General features: G+C 36.0%; 1 pseudogene; it reads left to right on the forward strand.

Moving 5' to 3' along the window:
* Positions 1-1,490: 1,490 nt before the first annotated feature.
* On the forward strand, positions 1,491-3,499 carry LOC124983617 (DNA polymerase iota-like; annotated as a pseudogene).
* Positions 3,500-25,972: the final 22,473 nt, after the last annotated feature.

The following is a 25,972-nucleotide window of genomic DNA, read 5'->3' on the forward strand; positions in this document are numbered from 1 at the left end:
TAGTTTCATTTTTAAAATGTTTTCTGAATATGATGATGTAATACCTCATTTTTAACTGCCTACTCATTAACTCTATTTAAATGTCTTACATGCTTCTCATGCTCAACCTAGATCTATCTTCCCAAGCTCTGCCTAGACATATCTTCCCATCCCAAATCCACTCTCCACAGTTTGCATTTTTATTCCCCTCCAGACTAATTTGTCCTCTCTCACAGGGTGTGCTCCCACCTCATGGCCTTTGCACTCTCTGTTCCCTGTTATTTCTGCTTGCAAGGACTTCTCCAGATATTCACCAAGTGGCTGCCTCACTAAAAACCTTCATCAAGTCTTTGCTCAACTGAAACCTTTTAAGCAAGGTCTTATCTGAAAAAATTGACTTAACCCCCTTCCTCAGTCATCACTCTGTAATCCCCTTTTCTGCTTTACTTTTCTCCAAAGCTGTCATAACCATCTAAATCACAGTATATTTACTTATTTATTTGGTTCTTATCTATTTTCTCTAGAATATGAGTTCCACGAGAAGTTCCACAAGGGCACAAATTTTTATTCACTTCTATATGCTTCATGAGTTCAGTAACCTTGTTTGGTTCTCAAGCAGCAAGAGAGAGAGCCTGGTACGCAGTAGGAATACAACAAGTACACCCCAGGTGAATAAATGAATTCTGTTAATGAGTAGTCTGAAATTAAGATATAAGTACAGTCTTACTAATAGCCCATAGGAAAAAAATTATATTTTCCCATTTATTTATTAATATGCTTTCCTGTAGATGATACAAAAAAGAACATTTGTTTCATTAGTTGACTTTCATTATCCTTTGGTTATTTAAATATTGTGACCTTTGTCAATGTGTTCTTGAATCAAAACTGATAATGAAAAACTGTACCCTCGCTATGATGATCAAATCAAAATTCATTCCATATTTTACCCTATGTATTTTAATAAACTCTAGCTAGTACCAGATACAGAATGCACCATCCATGCCCTAAAGGGAGAAATAACAAGTAGTGTTTTTCCATCTCAAAATAGGTCAAAATAATAGTGCAAATAGATGGAATGATATATACATGAGTGATCAAACTGCCTCAACTTCTCTGTTAGTGAATATTCTATTACTGTAACAAAATACTTGAGACAATCAGCTTAAAAAAAAATATTGGCTCCATTTTGGAGGTTTCAGTCTATAGTCAGTTGAGCCTATTGCTTTTGGACCTGAGGTGAGGCACACATTATGGTGGGAAGTACATGGTAGAACAGAGTGCTCTATTCATTCTTGTTGAGAATCAAAAAAGAGGAAGAGGTCAGTGTCCTAATTTCCCCTTAAGGACATGCTCCCAATAACCAGAAGACCTCCCACTTTGTCCCTACCACATAAAATTTCTACCACCTCCCAGTCATGCCATGGCCTGGAAAGCAATCCTTAACGGGGAACTCTGCCAGGTATAAATAAGAAGCAGTTCATGATCAGGTGGTGCCAACATGAAATTCTTCATCCAGAGTCATAATACATGTGAATCTGGATTGCTTTTATGCACCAATAGAAATTATCTCAAACCCAGAATTAAAGGGCAAAACTTTAGGTGTTCAGCAGAAATATTTGGTGGTTACTTGCAACTAGAAAGCCAGGAAACTTGGAGTTAGGAAACTTATCAGTGTCAGAGATGCAAAAGAAAAATGTCCACAACTGGGATTGGTTAATGGAGAAGACTTGGTCAATTACGAAGAAGAGATGTCTTATAATGTAACAGAATTGTTGGAAGAATTTAGTCCAGTTGTTGAAAGACTTGGATTTGATGAAAATTTTGTGGTAGTAACAGAAATGGTCGAGAAGAAATTCCAGCAACTTCGAAACGATGCACTTTCTGCAGTGACTATGTCAGGTCATGTATACAATAATCAGTCTATAAGCCTGCATGACATCATGTTATCAAACTACTAGTTGGATCTGTTTGCAGCGGAGATTCGGGAAGACAAGTGTAATTGTGTATAATCACTGGCTGCGCTGGAGTGGCATGTAATAAACTATTGGCAAAATTAGTTTCTAGTGCTTTTTAAACCAAATCAACAAACAGTCTTGTTACCTGAAAATTGTCAAGATCTCATTTATACTTTGAACAAAATAAAGGACATGGCTCGTATTGGTTATAAAACTGCCAAACGTCTTGAAGCACTGGGAATCAATAGTGTGCATGATCTCCAGACCTTTCCATCTAAAATACTAGAAAAGGAATTAGGAATTTCAGTTGCTCAGCATATCTGGAAGCTCAGTTATGGAGAGGATAACTCTCCTGTGACACTTTCAGGACTTCCTCAGTCCTTTAGTGAAGAAGATTCACTTAAAAACTGTTCATCAGAAGTTAAAGTTGAAAAAAAAAACAAGATTGAAGAAGTACTTGCTAGCCTTTCGAAGAAAGTATCCCAAGATGGAAGGAAATCCCATACAATATGATTAGTAATCTGTCGGTATTCATCCGAGACTGTTGTGGTAGTCGTCAGTGCCCTATAATTCAGAAGTTAGGGACAGGAAATTATGATGTGATGACCCCAATGGTTGCTATACTTATGAAACTTTTTCAAAATATGATGAATGTGAAAATGGCCTTTCACCTTACTACCCTTTTAAGTGTGTGCTTCTGCAACCTTAAAGCGCTAAATTCCACTATGAAAGGGCCCATGGATTACTATTTCACATCATCATTATCAACAACATTATGCTCTGCCAAGCACAGTTTTAAAATAAAAGACAGTCATATGGAAGATTTTTCCAAAGACAAAGAAACAAACTGGGATTTTTCTACCAAGTGGAAGAATTAAAAGTACAAGAACTGGAGAGTCTCCAATAGTTACTACAGGTTTTTCTAAAGAAAAAACATGAATGAGTTCCCACTCTGTTTACTTCCTGAGGGTGTGGACCAAGAAGTCTTCAAGCAGCTTTCAGTAGACATTCAGGAATAAATCCTTTCTGGAAAATTTAGAGAAAATTTTCAAGGGAAAGGAAGTTTAATTTGTCCATTACATGCTTCCAGAGGAGTATTATCTTTCTTTTCTACAAAGCAAATGCAAGTTAGTCCCTTCAATCTTAAAGATAATTTAACAAATAACAAGCAGATACACTCTGTGTCTCCTTGTGAACCAGGAACACCAGGCTTAAGTAGCAGTAGTTCCTCTTATCTGTCTAGCTCAAAAGATTATTCATGTTATATAGATAATCCATTAAAAGATGAACAAGTGAGTCAAGGACCTAAAGAATCTGAAGGATTCCTCCTCTCCCTCTCCAAATCCTGCTGTTCCTGTTTTCCATTTATTTCCAAATTTGCTGTGATCAACTTTTTTCAAAAGTTGTGCTACAGATAGTCATAAGCAAACAGCAGCAACAGCCTCTTGTCAAGGACTCACAGAAAACAGAGAGCAAGATTCTTCTGATGAGAAGGTTACTTTTCATCTGTCATCCATCTTCAAGTTTTCTATGAACTTGCAGAAGAGGTACAAAAACAACTGTGAACTGAGTGGAGGAGAGACCTGAATCAGATTTCCACATTGTACATGAAGTAAGCACGTTCAGAGAAACGGCTAAAAGCAAAGAGAGTATCACTGACTTCAGATTAGCAGTTTATTAAGCTCTTCTAAATTAAACACTAGTAATAATGTAGAAATCCAATGTAAAATTTTCAGGTAAAGTGAGAGTATATATAGCAAGTAAATTCCAGCACAAAGCATAAAAATCCTCATAAGGAAAGCAATAATGTAAAAATATTATCTTTCTCTTATGTCTACGTCTATTTTATGTTGCTTTTCAATAAAAGGAATATCATGGTCAAAAATGGAGGAAAAAAGAAAGAGTTCTAAGATGTAAGACATGGTTATTCAGATGTTGGTGTATCTCAAAAACACATGGACATGCTCTTAAAAACAAGTGAAGTGAGTCTGTCACCTCCAACTAATCTGCTGACTCTTTGTGGTCAATGAGGAAAGATTCGTTTTCATAAAAAAATTAGAATTTTGGAAAACTTGAATCCACCACTATGATCTTGATAGCTTGCCCATGCATTGAGATGTTTTGATGAGATTAATGATGCCATTCATGAATGGGATTTTTTTTTTAAGATTGTCTAACAAAATTGTGTCCATATTTGGAAGATCTATATAAATCAATGAACCAATATTTTCAATGCATCATATTGCAAAATTATTTATGAGAAAAAGTCCATTCAATGTGCAAAATATGCAGATGGATTTACTATAACAAAGCACAAAATGTTTATCCACACAATTTTGGGATATCTAATATAGATAGCATTAAAAAAATCTAGATTGGTATAGATTCAGAGAATATCCACAATTGTATTAAATATTCCTCCCTTTTAAAACTATTTATCTCTGTGAAGCTGAATTTCCTTCATTTACTTGACTCAAATGCACCAAAATGAACAGCATACAGAAGCAGATGAGAATACAGTTGTCTTCTATAAATCCTATAACACTGCTATTCTTAAAAAGAAAAAAAAAAAAAAAGGGAGAGAGAATAAAGAACACACACAATAATCTTCCCAAAAACCCCCATAGGAAAATCTACATTTAAATATGTTTAACACATTTTTAAGAGTTTTTTAGGGCTCAGAATGTAGTACATAGCAGAGTGCTTGCCTAGTATGTTCAAGGCCCTGGACTCGAATTCCAGTAACACACACACACACACACACACATACACAAGGAGTTCTTTGATTAGCTTAATCAGAAATGATTTCATTCAGATCAAATATGGTATAAGAAATACATCAAAAATTTAAAAGTATTGTCAATTATTTAATTCAGAAGTGACATCACAGTTTCTTGAGTGATTTGTCACAAATCTTGAGAGTTGTCTGCTAAGAATCAGGCTATAGCTGAACGATTGTGGTCAAGTTGAAAGTAGAATAGAGCAGGTGGATATCGGGAGAGGTAGAAATCTACAGATGCCAGAGTCAATAATACACATATCACAAGATTTTCTCTAAGGTCTCACTTTAGCTGTTAAACTTTTTGGAGTAAGAGGTCCCCATAGTAATAGAGTAGAGGCTAATATAAAACTTGTTGACTGACTAAACAATTTTAGGTTATCATCTCATTTACTGTTACAAAACCTATTACATATTTCATTTTCTTTTACTTCTCAGGCACTCTTACCATGACAGTCAAGTTCCTACTTATGTGTCTTAATAATAACTCCAACCTTTCTAGTCTAATTGCCCCTAAGTCTCTTCCTTTAAAAAACTTTCATTCAGAGAAATGTATAAAGGATGCTACAGGAGGTAGTCAGCTGAATCAGTAACCATGGGATGAGGAGCAGGAATTATAAATAACCTGGTTTCTTTGAAAACTAAAAAGAAAACCAAAAAAAAAAAAAAAAAAAAAAAGACAAGACTGCAAAGACTTAATAGGTGTTATCAATTAAAGAGGGCATGTGAAACTTTTCTGTATTTAGACTGAAATAACTCCAGAAAGATAAATTCGGAGATTATCAGAGCTTCAAACTGTGCTAAGACTTAGCTAAACAAATAAATTATTAATTATTCAACATACACAAATAGTAATGATGTTTCAAAAGTCCTTATCAAATGGAGTCACTGCATCAACCTGAACAACAACAGAGTAGAAGAAGTCAGAAGGTTGTGAAGGAAGCCTTGTACATGGCTGCCTGATCCTACCATAAAAGGCTGCCAGAACCACAGACTTGCCTAGAGCCCATTCTGATCTCATACAAAATGTACTTCCACAAGGACATCTGCCCAGCAACTGTTCAACCTCAGATCACCACCACTCCTGTTGCTAATTATTGAAGCCAAAGACAATTGTTTAAAAATATTTGATGTAATCCTCAAAAAAAAAAAAAAAAATCAATCTCATCTCTTTTTTTGATTTTTTTTAGTTGTCAATAGACATTTATTTATTTATTTTTATTTATTTGTATGCGGTGCTGAGAATCGAAACCAGTGCCTCACACATGCGAGGCAAGCGCTCTACCACTGAGTCACAACCCCAGTTCCACAGCCTTATCTTTTAATAATACATGCTAAGGTTTTATAGGTAAAATTACAATGTCTGGAATTTTTTTTTTCAAAGTCCACCAGGTACCTGCATGAGGGTACAGCAAAGGGGTGGATATTAAACTTTACTTGTCATGGGCTAACAACTGTTATAGCTGGGTCATGGGTACATAAGGAGTCCTCTTTTTTCTACTTTTTATGTGTTGAAAAAATTTTTTAATAATGAAAGATATTAAAACAAAAAAATTTGGACTCCTAGAATCAGAAAAGAAATGCCATTCATATTTTGGCATTTATGAGTATTCTGTAGTGCGTATGGATGACAGAAAACCTAAATAACATGAAATTGTAATGCTTTCGTTGTCTGGGACTTCAAGATCTTTGCCTCACGCTCTCAGTCAGTTCATGTGCAATGCTTCTGATTTCAGGAGGTTGAACGGTAGAAAAAAATTACAGGTTCATCAGGTCTTGTGACAGGATGATTAAGACTTATCAGTTGTAATCATGATTAGGATGGGTACAATGACAGGCACGCATTACATGAACAGTTCCAATAGCTTGGTTCTGAGGGAAAATTGAATGTCTTCTTTGGTACAAGTCTATGGGCCAGGGACAGGGAACAGTATCCAAGGGGGAGAACTTCTACGGTCCACACCATCCTCCTCGCCCTCAGGAACCTGTACAAACACTCTTTTTCCTTTTTACATTCAGAAGTTCATTATGCAAATGGTCTCCCAGTAGCTGACAAGAACCAGACAAGTTAAAATCCTAAGAAATGGCTCAAGCCAGAACACCCACTTTTTATAATGAAAAAATAGTTTATAGTAAACAGTATCTAATCTGCAATTACAAAAGACGGTTCTGAATCCATGTACACAACAAATTAAGTTAACTTTCATGCAAATTAAAACTCCTTTGACATTTATTTCATATGCTAATATATCCAAATTATACTCATAGAGAAGATCATTCAAAACTATCTAAATTGTTTTATTTTGGCTTTGTGGCCTTAAAATATGGCTGCTGAGAATTCTTCTTGTCCCTGGGAAGTAACTCTTTTAAACAAGAGCAGAGTCCATTTCCTGTCTGAGTGAATTTGAGCTGTGCTCTGATTTCCTTCTAAGAATAGAATGCCATGCAGGAAAAGTTCTAGAGCTTCGGAGCCCAGGCTGTAAAAGAAGTAAAGGCATTTTACTTTTCCCCCAGTTTTTATTTCTAATAAGTTCAGACTAAACTAGCGAAGAGAAACCCTGGGGAATGAGTGCCCATCATGTGTGTCCACAGCTGAGCTCCCAGACAAATGCAGCAGAATGAAAACCCACAGCCTAAACCTTGTGGAGCAACAGACCAGCCCAGCTGAATTCAGCCCACCCTCGGGCTCACTGAGGAAAAAAAAATCAAGTTTTTGTTGTTTAAGGTCACTACTTTGGAATTTTTTTTTTTTCCTCAGCAACTGATAGAAGCTCTTTATCGAGGTAGCTAATGAATAATTGATCCCTGAACTAGTATATTTGAGTGTGAGCCTTTTGAGGGTAATGTTTTATTTGGATAAAAGGTTAAACTCAATAGAAAATCTGCAAGAATAGAACAAGGAACTCTATGTAATCTTTTTTTTTGGGGGGGGAGGGGGCATTTACCAGGGATTGAACTCAGGGGCACTCGACCACTGAGCCACCTCCCCAGTCCTCTTTTGTTTTTTATTTAGAGACAGGATCTCACTGAGTTGTTTAGTACCTTGCTTTTTGCTGAGGTTGGCTTTGAACTCTTAATCCTCCTTCCTCATCCTCCTAAACTGCTGGGATTACAGGTGTGCACCACCACACTTGCTTCTACCCTTCACATTTTTTCTTCATGCTACTTCTCTTTAATTTTTTCCTGGACATTTTAGAATAAGAATGACCATGCTCTTTACCCCTGAATATTTCAGGGAACATTTCCTACTTACATAAACACAGCATGGCTTTCAGGATTTCAAATTTTATTTCAATGCAAAAAAAAAAAAAAAAAAAAAAAACAAACCGACAAAAACAACAACAAAAAACATTATTTGATCTATAACTCACACTTCAAATTCTGTCCCCTTCTGAGAAATGTACTTTATATGTACTTTATAGCTAACACCTCTCCTCCTCTTTGTGTTGAGGATCCAGTCAAAGATCATGTATTATGTTATACAACAATTCTCATTTTTAAAATTCTCTTTTTATACAGAAAATTTTCATAGACTTTGTTTGTGTTTCTTGACCTTGACATTTTTGAAGAGTGTAGGCCAATTATATTGTAGAATGTCTCCTCATTTGGGTTTGTCTGATGTTTCCTTATGATTAGATCAAGTTGTGCATTTGGGACAGAAATGCAACTATTGTGACATTGTGACCTTCACCGTGTATCATATAAAAGGCACATGATGTTAGTTTGTTCCAATGTGATGTTATCTTTGGCACTCAAGTTAAAGTTATATCTGCTACTTTTCTCAATGGGCAAGTTACCATTTTTCTGTAGTCACTGATAAGTAATTTATTGGGAAACACTTGGATACTATACAATATCTTTTTCTTCATCAAATTTCCACCTAGTTGTTTTAGCATTCAATGCTGAAAGGGATGTATTGTGTATCCATGTAATAATGATTAGGGATTAAGACATTTGTTGAAGCAGAATGTTAACTGTATCCTAAGTATAAATAAATCAGAAATACATGTCTTCAATTGTCTGTAAATGGTTACTTAGAAAATAGTAGAAAATGTGTTTCACAAAATGAGTTTAGGGGTTTTACTGAACAAAATGTACTTGAAAAAAAAAAAGCAATTTAAGATATTCAAAAATTAAAAGAGCAGTCAGAGTCACCCAACCGTTCTAAAAAGACAGTTAACTTTCAACATATTTTCTAATCCATTTAACAACCCAGAAAAAGAAGAAAAAGCAACCATGGAAAGAGTGAAGGGTAAAGGAATGTTAGTGTGTGATGCTTGTGGATACAGAATTGTAGTCTGAACTGAATCTAAAACAAAATTAAAAAGCAGTGATATTTTGACTCTGGGAAAGGGCACATGTTCAATTAGTATTCATGGAATGCCTATTACCTACTAAGCATTTTGATACAAAAAGCATATTTATATGCAGCATTCTACTTTACTATCACAATCCTATATGGCAGTTGTTATTAAAACTTTTTATCTTCACTTTTTTTCTTCTTTCTCCTAGGAGTAAATAAGGAGGCTTATTTACTTAACAAATCATTATTTCTATGTCCCAGGTACTGTACTAACGTACTGGGAATAGAGTTGGGGACATAAATATGGTCCCTCTTACAATCTCATCAAGGCAGATAGGCAAGCAACCAATTATAACAGGGTGTTTACGAAGCTGCAGGAATGCCGTCTTCGCAGTATGCTAGGAGAGGCACATACACCAGACCTGAGATCTTGAGGGAGACTTTGTCGATGGAACTCCTGATGAGGGTGAGAAATGCAAGGTGAGTTGGAGCTCAATACGGAGGAGTGGATGGCATTGGAGGAAGGAGATCTCCAACATTCCAGAAAGAGGGAACATCTTCAGAAGTCCTAAGGCTATTCAGGCATGTTCTTCCAAACCAGAACGTGGAGAACCAGGCAAGGTGGCTAGTGACAGGGCTAACAGAGGTCCTTGGGGTCAGTAAAGTAAGAATGTCTTGCTGACTACACCCGCAGCCCACAGCTTGATTTAATGTTACTCAAAGACTGTGCTTATCACCTCGAGGTTTTGATGTGCACAGTTTACATTGATTTTAGTTTGTTCATTTTGAGATCAAATGCTGGTAGTTGCCGCTGCATCCAGGATGGTATGAATCATTAAAATGCTGAAATTACTCTTATCAGTTTAGTCAGGTCCTGACCAGAAGTTCACTAACCCAGCTGAAACCTCAAATACGATGGTAATTTGGTTTGAAAATAAATAATAGATTATGTTAATACAGATGGGGATAAGATAATGAGAATCAGGCTTCTTAATACAGCAGTGTTTTTAGGGGTTTATTCGTGAATCAAAATGAAGCAAGGAAATTATTTTAAAAGAGAAACTGATCCTAAAATTGTTCTTTGAAATCTTATTATTCCATAAATTATAAATTCAGATAAATACTATAAAGACTCTGTATTCTAAAGAGTGAATTTATTTCCTAATTCTGATAAGAAGTGAGAAGTATACTTCTTATTTAAGGAAATGGTTCTTGTTCCTTCCACAGAACACAGATACTATTAGCCATCCCTTAATGAACACTCGCTTGTGCAATTTCTAAATTTAAAAATGTCCATTTCCATATATTACTAACTCAAAAATGTAAAATGTAAGTATCCCTTGTACAGAGAAATGAGGGCCAGGAAGGTAATAATTTGCCCAAAAAAACTCAGCAAGCAGACTAGAAAACTACAACTAATTTGACCCTCATTTGGTGGCAAAACATGTGATGCTTTTTACAATCCCATTTAATGTGTACACTTACACATTTTCCTATGGAAATGCTTATAATTATTAAAGGTTATCCCCAACCCCCTTTGCTCCTGATAGATGGTGCATTTATTGCTTTACGTTTCTAAAAACCTCTCTGACCTCTGCATCAAATCTGGCCTAAAGGGTTTTGGAAAAGGAATTTTGCACCTGTGTGATTCACCTATCAACTAGTAATTAATATGATAACCTTAATAATTAATTTAGTATACCCCTTTAAAGTAAATATAAATCTTGCATAAATAAAAAGAAATTAGAGACTATCAAATATGACTCAGCATATGCTTTAGAGAGAATTATGTTGGTCCTATCCAATTCCACCTCAAATCCAGGTGGTCACCCTCTGGGGTCATCTATGTCTATGACTTATCTCCTAGAGTTTAGTGTACCTGGAATGTAAAATACTGAACTAAGCAAGAATATGACAAGGGGTCCTGTTTGAATCTTTTGCCTGCAATTTAATGAATTATGTGACCCTGAGCAAATTACCAAGCGACTCTGAAATACTGTGATAATAGTTTATACCTCTGGGTTATTGTGAGGATTGAATAATAAGATAATGTGGGTCTTTACACCTGGCCCCTTGGTAAGCATAAAGTAAGTGTAGCTATTACTAAACCATATAATTATACATAGGGATACTCTTTTCTATCAAAGCAAATAATATAGATCTGATAAATGCCTCATAAAAACTAAATATGCTAAAATATATACAAGATGTATAAATGACATGAAAAATATCCTTAATGCTTCATGAGATAACAGCCCCTGCACTGGTGAGCTTACCTTCTGAAAGGGTGGGTATTGGAGAAGAACTTTTTATTATGCAGCTTTGAAATGACTCTAAACACATTATTTGCTATGTGACATATGTTTTGCTGTGATAAGAGCATGGAGTGTAATCCCCCTTTCCTCCAGAATGTTACAGCACACCTTATCAGACCCCATATTTGAATTATTGGCCCCAAATGCAGGTCTCCAAAGCATTTATGATTTGCAGACTCATTGAGAGCTCAGGCTGTGCAGGGCTACTCTGTGGCCAGGTTCCCACAACCCTACACACCCTCTCTGGCCAACACCAGTCCACCTGCTGACTGCTAGGAACCTTGTGTGTTATCACAACTGTGTGCCAGGTTGGTCAAACTGTCTCTTCCAAGAACCTCTCATAAAAAGATAAACTTCAAACTTTAATTATACTTTACCTCCACGGAGGCCTGCTTCTGTCCTAATTGAACAGCTAGACTTTAATAATTGCACACTATATAAAATTGGAACTCACCATGTGGTTAATGCACCTCCTCTGTGGAGTGTATTCCCTGTGAGTTTTATTCTCATTGTTCTCCGCTTCTTTAAGCATTGTCAAAAAACAATCTTTCACAATAAATTGTCTGATTTGTAAAATCAAACTTTGATCATCTCCTTATATTAACTATACAAAACACTTTTTAAAAAGTAAATTATAATCAATGTTAAAAAATGATAAGGGCTATGGAGAGGAAAGAAGTAGAACTGGCTTGAAATAGGTGTTAAGGGAGTGGGCAGGCATGAGTTCTAAAGATAAAAGGGTGGAAAATACAGACCTCATTAAGAAAGTGACATTTGATCTGAGACTTAAAGCAAGGGTCTAGGGGATAGCTGTAGCATATGTCAGGCAAGGAAAATCCAGAGCAGCAGCCCTTAGGCAAGAGCTGCCTGGAGCCTGAGAGGGTAGGATAGGCCATGGATTCAGAGGGGAAAGTGGTGCAGGGTTGCAGAGGACCATGTGAGATACTTTAAGAACTTCAAATAGTTTCTCTGAATGCTAGGTAGCTGTGCTTCCATTTTAAATACTTTTGGTCTTATGTATCCGTGGGTTCCATCCACAGATCAGTCAAATGTGAATCCAAAATATTAGAAAAAAATAATTACGGAATGTGAAAAGTATTTTCTTCTCAGTATTCACTAAACAATATGGTAAACAATGGTTTACATCGTATTAGTTATTATAGAAAAATCTAGAGATGATTCAAAGTGTACAGAAGATATACATAGGTTATAATGCAAATAAAATGGACTTTCACATCCTTGGGTTATCTTGAATCAATTCTTTCTGGATACCAAGGGATAGCTATATTGTGTCCCAAGAGTCAGCAAAGTGTCTATAAAGAATCAGATAGTGGAATCCTTTAAACTATATGGTTTGCATGTTCTCTATTGAAGTTACTCAACTCAGTCCCTGTGCTATGAAAACCACAGGCTGTGTGTAAATGAAGGAACACTTCTGAGTTCCAATAAAACTTTATAAGAACAGGCAATGAGTCACATTTTACTGCTGGTCAGTTTGCTAACACCTGCTTTGGTTTAACTTATAAGCAAAATTTTTTTCCTCCTGTGTTTTCTTCTGGAAGTTTTTATAGTTTTATTTTTACATTTGGGTCAATGACTCACTTTGGATTTTTTTATATTGTTAGTTAAGAATTGAATATATGTGTTTAAACCTTTTGCCAACCTAAGCGTTCAGCACTATTTTGTTGAAATTATTATCCATTTTTTTACCTTAGAACTTTTGTAAAAAAAAATAATACAATGGAGGCTTGGATTATAGCTCAGTGGTAGAGCTCTTGCCTAGCATGTGTGAGGCATTGGGTTTATGCTCACCACTGCATATAAATAAAATTAAAGTCCATCAACAACTAAAAAATATTTTAAAAAATCAATGGATTGTGTGAATGTGTGTGTGTGAGTGTATTTTAGACTATCTGTTCCACTGATTTATCTGTCTATTCTTATACAAGTAACACAGTTTTGATTACTATGGCTAGATACAAGTCTTAATATAAAGTAATTGAAGTCCTTTAACTTTATTGTGGCTATTCTATATCCTTTGTATTTTCATGTATATTTTAGGACCAATTTGTTAATTTTGACAAGACTTTTGGGATATTGATCCATATTTTATTGCATCTATGAATCAACTTGGGGGTATTTACTCTTAAACAAGGATTTCTTAATAGGATCGCAAAAGTACAAACGTTAAAAGATGAAGAAATTGACAAATGGCACTCCACCAAAATTCAAAATGCACAAAATTTAAAACAGGCCCTCATCTGGGAAAGGACATGTAAAACATATATCTAATGAAGGACTTGTGTCCAGAATTCATAAAGCACTTTTTACAATTCAGTAATAAAATGAGAATCAACCTGATTACAAACAGGGCAAAGAATATGAATATGCAATTCAAAACCTGGACATTGTAATACATGCCTGTGATTCCAGGGACTTGGGAGGCAAGGCAGGAAGATCACAAGTTTGGGGCCAGTCTTAGCAAGTTAGTGAGGCCTTCAGCAACTTAGCAAGACCCTATTTAAAAATTAAAAAAAATAAGAAGTGCTGGGATGTGGTTCAGTGGTGAAGCACCCCTGGGTTTAATCCCTGGTACCAAAAAGCAACAATAGCACAATTCACAAGCAAATACATATGAAAGACAAATAAGTACATAAAAATATGATTAACATCATTAGTTGTTGGGAAAATGCAAATTAAAATCATAATAAACTATCATTACACTGCCAATACCATGGTCATTTTTACAAAGCTGACAATACCAACTTTTGACATGGGTATGAAGAAACCAGAACTTTCATAAATTGCTAAAGGGAAGACAAATTGAAAACTGGGCAGTTTCTTAAAAAATTGACCATGCCCTCAGGTAAGACCCAGCAAACCCACCTGTGGGTACTAAACCAACTGAAATGAAATCATGTTCACACAAAGACTCGCACTGGGATGTTCATAGCAGATTCATTAAAATTCTAGTCCCAAAGGGGAAACAGCTCAAAAGGCTTTCAATTGGTGAATGGATAAACCCATTGCAGCCTGTTCACACAATGGAATACTGCTATCCACACACAAGGGATGAGTTACTAGTACATATCCAACCCTAGTGCCTCCCCAGGGCGGTATAATAAGTGAAGCAAGTCATGCATAAAAGGGCCCATGCTACACAATTCCTTTTAAATAAAATAGATTCTAGAAAAGGCAAATCCATGCTGATGAAAAGCAGATCAGGATTTAGCATATGACCGTGATAGTGACAATAGTGGTGGGAGGGTCTTGCGAGAAGGAGGGTGGGGACAGTTTGAGAAGGGATGGGACTGTCTTACAGTGTGATTTTTATTCTAAATCACTGCTTACATTTGTTGAACTCACTGAATCAATAATTACATGGATGGAGACTTAGACCAGAGTGGTAATGGAAGGAGGAGGAGGGCACCTTTCTCAATCTGGGTTAGACATGATCCTCTCACTGGGAAAATCCATTTGACCTCTCAATAGTCCAGGAGTCAAGAGGTCAGACTTACAGCCAGACTGTGCTCTGGTTTGTAGAGAGTCCTACAAATCACTTAATCAATGTCAACTCTTCTTTCTTAAAATCAGGTTCAAGAAACACTGAGTTAAAGGAGCTCTCAAAAGAATTCTCTACCCTGCCCCTGCAACAAGGAGTACTTAGTCTGCTTTAAAGATCTTTATCTCTGAGGAAGAGAATTCTCTGTGTTTGACCGATTACTGAGCCTTCCCGTCTTGAACATGAATGAACATTCTGATCATTATTGTACTTAGATCCATCCCACCTTCAACCACCGTCCAGCCTGGCTGACTGGCTGAGCACTGCACAAACAGGTGCCAGATAAATCATGTTCTTTCTCTATCATTAATTATAATTGACCCTAAGTATCATAAGCAGACCAGGATATTTTTTTAAAAACAGATACTTTTGAAATAGTTTTAGACTCACAGAAAAATTGAGAAATAGGGCAGAGTTCTTATTTACCTTTTTCCAATTTCCCTTATTATAAGCATCTTACATTTGTAGTAGTACATTTGTTACAAGGAATGAACCAATAGTAATAAATAAAATTATTCAGATTTCCTTAGTTTTTACCTATTGTGCTTTTTTTCCATTCTAGAAATCCACCCAGGATACTACATTACATGTGGTCCTCCTGTTGCCTGAGGTTATGCTTGGTTGTGAGAAGTTTCTCAGACTTCCCTTGTTTATTATGATTATTAAGTATTGGTGATTGAACCTAGGAGCACCTTACCACTGAGCCACATCCCCAGCCCTTTCTATTTTTTTTTATTTTGAGACAGAGTCTCACTAAATTGCTGAGGCTGGTTTTGAACTTGCAATCCTCCTGCCTCAGCCTCCTGAGTTGCCAAGATTACAGGCATGTGTCACCAGGCCCTGCTTTCCCTTGGTTTTGATGGCTTTATTTTTCAGAGTATTGGTCATGTATTTTGTAAAACGCTTCCCAATGGGATTCATCTGCTACTTTTTTCATGATTAGACTAGGGAATTATGTTTTGGGGTGAAGAGTAGTTTGTATGATGAGTGCATAATGACCCACATTTAATGTTGGCCTCCATCACTGGCCTCCATGACCAAAGCACTACTTGTCAGATTTTGTCACTCACTAAAGGTTCTTTTCCCTTACCATCTTCTTTGAAAAGAGGTTATTCTGTGCAATGCCTACTTAAGGAGGAGAGTTCTGCTCCTTCTCTATCCATAGTAATTGAAAAATTGAACACTTCAGGCATTTAGAAGCAGTCAAAAAAATTCTGTTTTCTTACCTAATTTTAGTTTATTGGCTCTTCTTGAAGTTGGATGATGCTATAAATTCCTCATCCCAGTCCAGTGCTTCTGATTCAATAGGTTGAAGGTGAAGCCCAGGAATTTAACACATGCCCCTAAGTGATTTAGATACAAATAGTCCACCACCTACCTTTAAAAGCTCTCTTTAATCACTTGCTAATGATGATTACTCCGAATTGAAACCTCTTTACTGACTCAGGAGCTATTTTTCCCTTGATGATAGGTTTTTGTCATTAGCTTCCTGTCAGAGTGGGGGGAACTCTGCTCTGCCCTTGTCTGCCTGCTTAACATTCAAACTAGTCGAACCCACTTGGCAACCACATAATTTGTTCATTGCCATTGAGGAAATTCAAATGTAGCACACAGCTTTGTGTTTCCTTGCTCCACTCGACCAAAATAAGTCCCAAATAAGTACAAATAATTTTGAAAGCTGTTAAGGAGACACTTGCTTATTACAACTTCTAGAAGTAGCCAAATCCAGATCATTGTCAAAGACGCTCCTAAGAATGTGCCTGAAAAAAGAAACGAACAGCAGATGTGTACAAGAAGGACAGTAGTTTCTTTCAAAGTAAAATAAGGGAAACTCACAGAATTGGGTTCTTAACTGGCCTGTCCTTCTGACTAGCTCTGTGACCTTGGGAAATAGACGTAACTTTTGCAATTTAATTGCTCATCTGTAAAATATGAACTATAACACTTGGCTTATTATAATTTTGGGGGAGCAGTTAGGATAAAATAAGACAGCATGTGAAAATTTGAGAATTAAAATCTCACACAGATGTGAAGGTTTCTTTATAAAATAAACAATATCTTTCCAAACATAATTATGGCATCAAATATCTTAACCTTTAGTTTTCAATATCACCATGATTGTATGCCCACACCTAGGTTCAGGGAACAGGTTGAAGAAATAATATGCCTCTCATTTTCCAGTAGATAAAGAAATAGATTAGGAGGTACCGTATATAAAACTTCACATATGAATTTAGAGATCCTAGGGTGGTATTCCTATTAAATTATATTTAGGTGCTTAAAATAACTACTTCAGCATTAAAAGGTCTGTAAACAATATGACATTTTCGAAAATTTAACATTAGCCTTTTCAAAATGGAGACAATTACTGCTGCATTTGAGAAGTTGTGAAGTCTTTGGTCCCAAACTATGGTTTTAAATCCTGGCACTGTTACTTATGACTGGTGATCATGGGCAAGTTTCTCAACCATTCAGTTTTCTATGAGCAGTGAAGATAAGAACAGTATTTACATTGAAGGTTATTTGCGAGTGATCACCAACAGCATGTGGAACAGTGCTATATATGTTGTCATCTCCTCCTCCTCTTCCTCCTCCTCCTCTTCCTCCTCCTTCTTCTTCCTTTTAATTATTCTCCATTTTAAAGGATGAAGTACAAGTGATGGAGTAACTGGACTTCATCAAGGGAGAGGACAGTGATGTGAAAACATTTAGGGGTTGAGTATCTCTCAATAGAGTTGCTTGGGACTAGAAGTATTTCTGATTTTAGACTTTTCGAATTTTGGAATATCTGCATATACTTACGCAGATATCTTGGAGATGGGACCCAGCTGTTAACAAACATTTTATTTGTGTTATATCTTGTCTTGCACTTTATACACATAGACTGAAGGTAATTTTAGACAATATTTTTGGTGCGTCAGCCTCAGTCACATGAGGTCGGGTGTGGAATTTTCCACTTGTTATGTCAGCAATCAAAATTTTTGGATTTTGGAGCATTTAGATTTTGCATTTGCATTTTTGCTGAATAAAAATATTTTATTGGTTGAAATAGAAAATTCCTAGTTAGTCAGATGTGAATTGGCTGTTTCTGGTTAAGTTTTGTTTTACTGTTTGCCGAGTTGGGTTTTAGTTTGTTTGCACAGGTACCCAATTTATGGGAGAAAGCTCAGTCTAATGGCCTCCCAATTAATTTTTAATAACACCTGCATAGAACTACAACCAAAACCTCCTGACATGATTTCAAATATGCTTTTCTCTACATTTTTCTTTTATCTGTATGCCAGTTGTTCTGATGTTTCATGTTTTAGTTGAAAATTTAGTAATGGCAGAATCAGTTTAATAATAATAATGTTGAAGAACAGAAGATACTTTTCATATGAAAGTTTCTTTTGTGTGTGATTACAAAATCATGATACAAATGAGGTAACAAGTCCCTCATTTTTAATAATGAAATACATTTCACAATATAAAATCTATGTCCAAATTTAAGACTGGATAAAAATTCAGGTATTTAATTCTACTCTGGTCAACGTATCATCTTTATATATGTGTATAGGAGTCTCATTTCAGTTTTCTTTTAAATGCATAAGGAGATTATTGTGAGGTCAATGTATTTTTGAATGCAGGGATTCTGTTGAACTTTTGATTTGATATCCATTAATGGTAAATTAGTATTTTGGGTCTCAAAGATATTTTCCCTCTTATCTTTTGTATCTCATTTATGGACTAAACCAGATGTGTTCTAAAATTTATATCCATCTAATATTAGGCACTTCCTGCTAATTTCTACAGCCATCTTTATTTTATTTATTTATGTATAATAATAGTTTGATTTTTGATATATTTATCTTAAGATGCTTAATATTCCAATGATTTAATTTTAAATAGTTTGTGCTATAAAGAAATTCTTTGGTTAATCTTATGTTAAAGTAGGTAATATTTTTGAAAAGTAAAATAATCTTTTTGTTATATAAATTGACTTCTACAAATAATCTCTTTTCTTTACTGTGCCTTTTCTTTCTTTCCTTCCTTCCTCCTTCCCTTCCTTCTCTTCTCTTCTCTTCTCTCTTTCTCTCTCTCTTTCTCTTTCTTTCTTTCTTAAACTTTTAAAAGTTAGGGGAAACGGGACGGTTGTTTAGATTTTCATTATGCATTTGTTTGTTCAAGTGACACATGTACTTTAGGTCAAACTCATTTGTGCACACCAACATTGAATGCAGGAGGTCAATTTTTATTTTATCATAAAACAAAAACAAAATGTCATTCACATTGCTTCATATTTACAATGCAAGTTACAATGCTCACTGTAAGTATGAGGTTTTATTTTGCTTTAACAAAGCTTTTCTCCAAAATAGAGTCAAGGGCAAATCCAAGTACTATTTCATGATGTAAGGAAAGATAAATACATGTTTATATAATAAGAATGTCTATTGTTCAGAGGTAAAGCACTTTTAATAGAAATACTGTGTTAAGAAAACAAAAAATACACTTGAATACTTCTATTCACTTCCTAACAATGTAGTTTGGAAATTCTAGATTTGTCTTCCTGTATTTATGAAGACTTACATATGTATGCAGAGAAATGCATCATTTGTTACACATTGCTATAAATATGATAATATTGAAATTTATGTATTCATTTATTTATTTTGGTACTGGGGATTGAACCCAGGGGCATTTAACCATTGAGCCACATCCCCAACCCTTTTAAAAATATTTTTATTTAGAGACAGGGTAACACTGAGTTGCTTAGGGCCTCACTAAATTGCTGAGGCTGGCTTTGAACTCAGATCCTCTTGCCTTAACCTCCCAGGTTGTTGGGATTACAGGTGTGCACCACCTTACCTGGCTTGATTTTGATTTTGAAGAAGAGCAAACGATGCAAATGTACACGCTCACCTTAGCCTACGTACAGGAGAAAAAGCAGCATCTCCTGCCCATCCACTACAATGTTCATGATTGACAGCCCTATGACAAAGGCAGATTAACAAATCTGGTGTGCCACACACCTGTAATCCCAGCTACTTGGTAGACTGAGGCAGGAGGATTCCAAATCTGATAGCCTGTCTCAAAATAAAATATAAATGACTGGAAATGTAGCATAGTTGTAGAGCATCCCTGAGTTCAATCCCTAGTTCAAAAAAAGAAAATAGATTAATGAAAGAAAACAAAACACATTTATTTAATGTAACTATTTACATAACACAGGAGTCTTTGCTTCTGAAGACTCAAAGACCCAGGAAAACTATTTTTTTATGGACAGTCATGCAGAGAATACCTGGCGAACAAAAGGGTGTGAACTAATAAAAGAAACTGAGGGAAACTTAGTAAGTAAGCCTCCTTGTTCAGATTCCTCTTGTCCTCTGGGTTTAGGCCAGAATCCCTCCGGAATGAGGGTCTCGTGACCTATTATCACAAGAGGTAGGTCAGGTAATTATCATTATCATCCTTATTATCATTTTTTGTGTGGAGCTGGGAATCAAACCCAGGGCCTCAAGCATGCTAGGAAAGCACTCCTACTGAGCTCTGCTCCCAACCCAGGGAATTTTTTTATGGCCTATTTCAGGGGTCAAAAGCAGAAGGTCAGAGAATGATCTTCCTGCGGCTGCTGCTGGCTTCATTTCTTTCAGCTTAAAATACATAGTACGCCAAGCAGTCATGTGTTGGGTTGCATGTCCTGCGCCTGTCACCTAGAACTTCCCACAGTTAAAACCTTACTAAAGTTTCAAAATGAGTCTTTAGTATTTTCTTTTTCATTGCCAACAAGCCCCAAGGATGAACTTAAGTTATTTGAAAAAGTAGAAAATTTAAGTTGTTCTGGGGACTTGGCTCAGTGGTAGGATGCCTGCCTAGAATGTCTGAGCCCCTTGGGTTCAATCTCCAGTAACACACACACTTACACACACACATACACACACACACCACACACACACACAAATGCTTTTCAAAGCCAAGACTGGAATTCATGCCAGTGCTGTGTTCCATGCCGTGACTCTGGATGCCAAATGGGATGATGATCTTCAATATCTCTCACTTATCAGCAGTCCTCCAACTCCTGTCACCCCCACAGTCCCCAAAATAATTCTGCTGCTCTCTGATTACCTAATGTCATGCCTGTCAGGGCTTACCCTCTCCTAGTAGTATTTTGCTTTTCACTTAGATTTTAGTTTAGTTCATAAAGCATTCACCTTCAATTCACCTTGTGGAAATGCTGTAGTTCTTACCTGACCTGGTATATCAACACTTCGAAGCCTCTAATTTTAAACCCAAGAAAAAAATATCAAGAAGATATTTAGAGAAGTTGGGCTGGGTTGAGGGAGTATAAAACTGAGGTCTGAAAGGGATTCCCTAAGTCCTTTAAGTCATATCACATGAACCAGAAGATTATTCACATTCATTTAATTTCCCACTCTAGAAATTCAAGAGAAAAAAAAAGTATTGCAAGGGTAACCACTCTCATTTATACAAAATATGATTTCAATGTTGGTCACTTCAATGGTAGTAATAAAATACCAATTCCCCAGTTGATCAAGAAAAATCCTGGTACTGCCATACTGAATTTGAGAATGGATCATCATGATGTCATCTGCTTGAAAGTGACTTTACTACCTAGTCCTACACAGTCTTTAGAATTTTCACCAGTCACCACTGTCCTAATCTTTGTGATGGATGTACTGTTGGACAGCACCACTCATCTCCAGGACTCATTTTATGGTGGAAGGTAGACAGTAGCACTGTCCCTAGAACCTATCAGCCTGTGGGTAAATGAGGTGTGTAGTAGAAAAGGAATATTTTTCTCCCATTTTAGGCTCATGGCTAAGACCTGTGTAACAAAAGCAGGTTAACAAGAGGGAATTATGCACATTTATTTAATGTAAGTTTTATGTGATACAGAAGACTTCAGATATAAAGACTCAAACTGGGAAACCTGTGAATTTTTTAATGCTAGGTTTGTTGAAGAAGTGGGTAGTGAGGGAGAAATATCGTTGGACAAAGGAGTATGACCCCGAATGGCAATAAACTCGGGGAGACTTACCGAGGCTGTTGGTTCAGATTCTTCTCTCTGTCCCAGTGGCTTCAGAGATAAGGACATTACCTTCCTCCAGGCATGGGGAAGGCACCTCTCACATGACCCACTTCAGGGAAGAAGGGTGTGGGGTAAGGTTAGAGAGACCTTCCCATTAATGTGCTTTACTCAGATGCAAGGGTCCTATTTTGGGGTGGCCATCCTGCACTCCACTGGGTATCATTAGCATTTATAGTTACAATATATCAGCACATTTTGCCCGGTTTCTTCAATCTGCCCACTGGGACTTAAGACAGATTCATTTCCAAGTGTTCTTGAAAGTTACCAGTCAAATAATCAGATGGTCTAAAAAATTTTCTGACATAATTGAATAGCAACAAACAAAATTAGACATGCTATGAAATACTTATTGAAAATTGCTGTATCACATAGTAAATTGAACAGTGTTTTTAATACACCATCATGACATGATTGAGGACTACTTAATTTAATGAGAAAAAGTGTATATGCTTATTTTTTATAACTATACAAAAATCCCTGTGGAATATTACCTTTGTGTTTAAGAGTAGCCTACAAATGCATCCGCTCCTGACATTGACAGGCTTCTCTGTTTTTCTGGCTTCTACCACTTAAGTTGCTGCTTCTCTAAGAGAATATTTTCCCACCCAGACCTCAGCTCCCTACCCTGTAAAACCCTTATGATATCCAAACTATTCTTGGCTCCCCATGGTCCTCAAAGTATAGGAACCACACTGGGTGTCTTATAGAATAGGGAGAATGTACTCCTCCTCTGGAAATCTCTGATCAAAGCCATTTCTGTTCCTCTCCAGGTGCTTATAACACCCCCTACCATCATAAAAGGATAAGGAAAAGTCATGTTAATAAACAACCACTATTGTGCAGAAAAGAGTGACACCAACTTATTTTTATAAGACAAGCACGGACACATTAAAAACCTTTTTTAAATAGCCAAGGCTCTCTGCCTTCTTGTCCCCCAATAAACTTAAATATTGATTCTACTTCCTACTACTTTCAAGTCTTTGAGAATTATTTAGTTATTCTATACCATGGTTTTCTTATCTAGAAATTAAGGATGATAAAAGTATGCACCTTTTAGGGTTTTTAGAAAGATTAAGTGCTAAGTGCTCTGTAAATAATTCATTCCACTGTTTGAAAAATATTTGAGAGGTAGGATATGAAAAAGTAGAATTAGATTTTAATCTTCCAGTGGGTCCATTCCAATTTATCCTCTTTTTTTTTTTTTTTACAAAGTTAAAATAAAAGTAGAAATGTATTATAGGTCTTCAATGTGCATTCCTTAGTTTTTCATTTAAAAATCAATATTTTATTATTAATCCAAAAGTAAAATAGGTAGTCAATTAAAAATAAACGTAAAGATTGGCAAAACCCTATGTAAATCTTGGTTTTGTGAAGTGGGAGACTTGTGAACAGGAGGTTGGAAAAATATGCTAAAACAAAAGAACCAATAGACTTTTCAAGTCTAGTTTCAGGAGTTTTCTCTGGTGTTTTCCCCTGTGTGTTTCTATGTCTAGTATTAAGAAAAAATCTTGAGTAGTAATAAAAAATGTGGAGTCCTAGGCTTTACCAGAATATATTACATTAGAATATCTAGGGTTTTCCGTAACTAATGGTAACTTGCAATTTCAAAAAGTTCCCTGCTTAATAATTAGAGACCTTCAAGATCAGAACTACTGTTCTAAAAAGATGATCACACAAGTGTGAAAAGTCACTGGAGTATTGTTTATAACACGAATTTTGATAACCATCTACCTGCCTAATAAAATCACATTAGTTTTAACACCATCTAGAAAATATTCTGTGTGTGTGTGTTACTGTAAATGGAACTCAGAGGTGGAAATGGAACTCAGAGGTGGGTTCTGCCATTGACCTACACCCCAGGTCAGTTATTTATTTACTTATTTTGAATAGGTTCTTGCTAAATTGCTCAGGCTAGTCTGGAATTTGTAATTCTCCTGCCTCAGCTTTCTGAGTCACTGGGATTACAGGTTACACCACTGCATCTGATTAGAAAATATTCTTATTAACATGTTTACCATAAATGTAATCATGAGGAAATAGCCAAATATAGTTTTATAGTTATTCTATGAGGCAACGGCCTCATTTCTTTAAATATAGCAATGTCACAAAATAGAAAAGACTGATGGTAATGTAAATTATTCTGTCCATAGAAATGCAAATTTATCCCTCAGAATGCAATTGATTATTAGTGTATAGATATCAACCAATTCTGCCTATTTTTACATCTATTTGTAAATTCATTACAACATTCTTTATTTGGTGTAGATGTGGTGCTTTGAATACTCCTTTGAATTGCTCATAACATAATTTATGCTCCTTTCGTAAGTTGTTAAATAAAATCTCCCATGCTAATTTTGTATTTGCATTAGAATCAAGACTGTATTTTATTTAATTTTTTTTTATTGTAAACATTATTTAATTATTTATTTTGGCACCAGGGATTAAACTCAGGGATGCTTAACCCCTGAACCACATTCCTAGTCCTTTTTATTTTAGAGTGTGAGACAGGGTCTCACTAAATTGCTAAGGCTAGCTTTGAACTTGCAGAACTCCTGTTTCAGCCTCCAGAGTCCCCAGAATTACAGGTGTGTGCTATTGCATGCAATCTCTTTCAAGACTAATCTTTTGACACATTTTAAAAATATGAGCATGTACAGTTTTATGACTAATAACTTATGTTTTAATAATATTATTTTGAAACAGAATAGACTATTGCACAAAAATTTGAAATATTTGAAATATGCTGTTTTCCTTCTTTTGTGCTAAAATAAGTTTTCACTCCCAAATATGTAAACAAATATACAAACATATATGGTTAAGATATTAAACAAAGCTAGAAAATATATAAGATAAAATATACATAAAATATTATAATAAAACCAGGAACTTTAAATTACCTAAGTAGAACTGCTATCACAAAGCCCAAAGCCAGAGTCCTTAAGCAGAAAACATTGAAAAGTAGATCATACAAAGGAGCAAACACCACTGAAGGTAAAAACTGCCTAAATTACTTTGGAGTCCTTACTACCTAGAACAGTGACTTATGTTATAAGTAGTATTAGTTTTCTAGTGCTGCATAATGAATTACACTAAAATTATTGGCTTAAAACACAGGAACAATCAACATTTATTATCCCACAGTTTCTGTTGGTCAGGAACTCAGACAGCACGGTGGAGGTGGCTTGTCTTTTTAGCACATCTGGGGTCTCAGTGAAAGACCAGAGGACTGGGATAATGAAATTGTCAAAATGTTAGGCTGAGGATCTGCTTCCAAGTTGGCTCACTCACATGGTTCCTACACTGGTATTGAGCCGTTTCCTGGTTATATAGGGACCTTTCTTGTAAGACTGGTAGATTGTGCTCACGACAAGGTGGCTGACCTCCCCCAGAGTCATCCAAGAGAGAAAGAGAATCAAGAGGAAGCTATCTTTTCTATGACCTACCCTCACTTCCACTATTTTCTGCTCATTAGAATCACTCAGTCCAGCTACATCCAGCAGAGGAGAATTGAACTCCCTTTTTGAAGGTAGCGGGATCAAAGAAATCGAAGACCTGTTTTAAAACCATTATAGGAAAACTGAGCAAATAGTTAAATCTACCAGCAAACTAAACTCAGATGGTAGGGTGGGAAAGGAAAAGATGCTAGATTTCAGTTCCATAAAAGTCATTAACTGTGCAATTTATTTAACCAACTACTGCTTGTCAACATATTGATGTTTTATCATCTCAAAATGGATCAAGGACCTCAGAATCAGACCAGAGACCCTTCATCTTATAGAAGAAAAAATAGGTCCAAGTCTTCAACATGTCAGCTTAGGATCACACTTCCTTTACAGGACTCCCGTAGCACAAAAAATAAAAGCAAGAATCAATAACTGGGATAGTTCAAACTAAAAAGCTTTCTCTCAGCAAAGGAAACTATCAGCAATGTGAAGAGAGAACCTACAGTGCGGGAGAAAATCTTTGCCATTCATACTTCAGATAGAGCACTA

The sequence above is a fragment of the Sciurus carolinensis genome, chromosome 4 (genome assembly GCF_902686445.1).
Source record: "Sciurus carolinensis chromosome 4, mSciCar1.2, whole genome shotgun sequence".
Classification (NCBI taxonomy): Eukaryota; Metazoa; Chordata; class Mammalia; order Rodentia; family Sciuridae; genus Sciurus; species Sciurus carolinensis.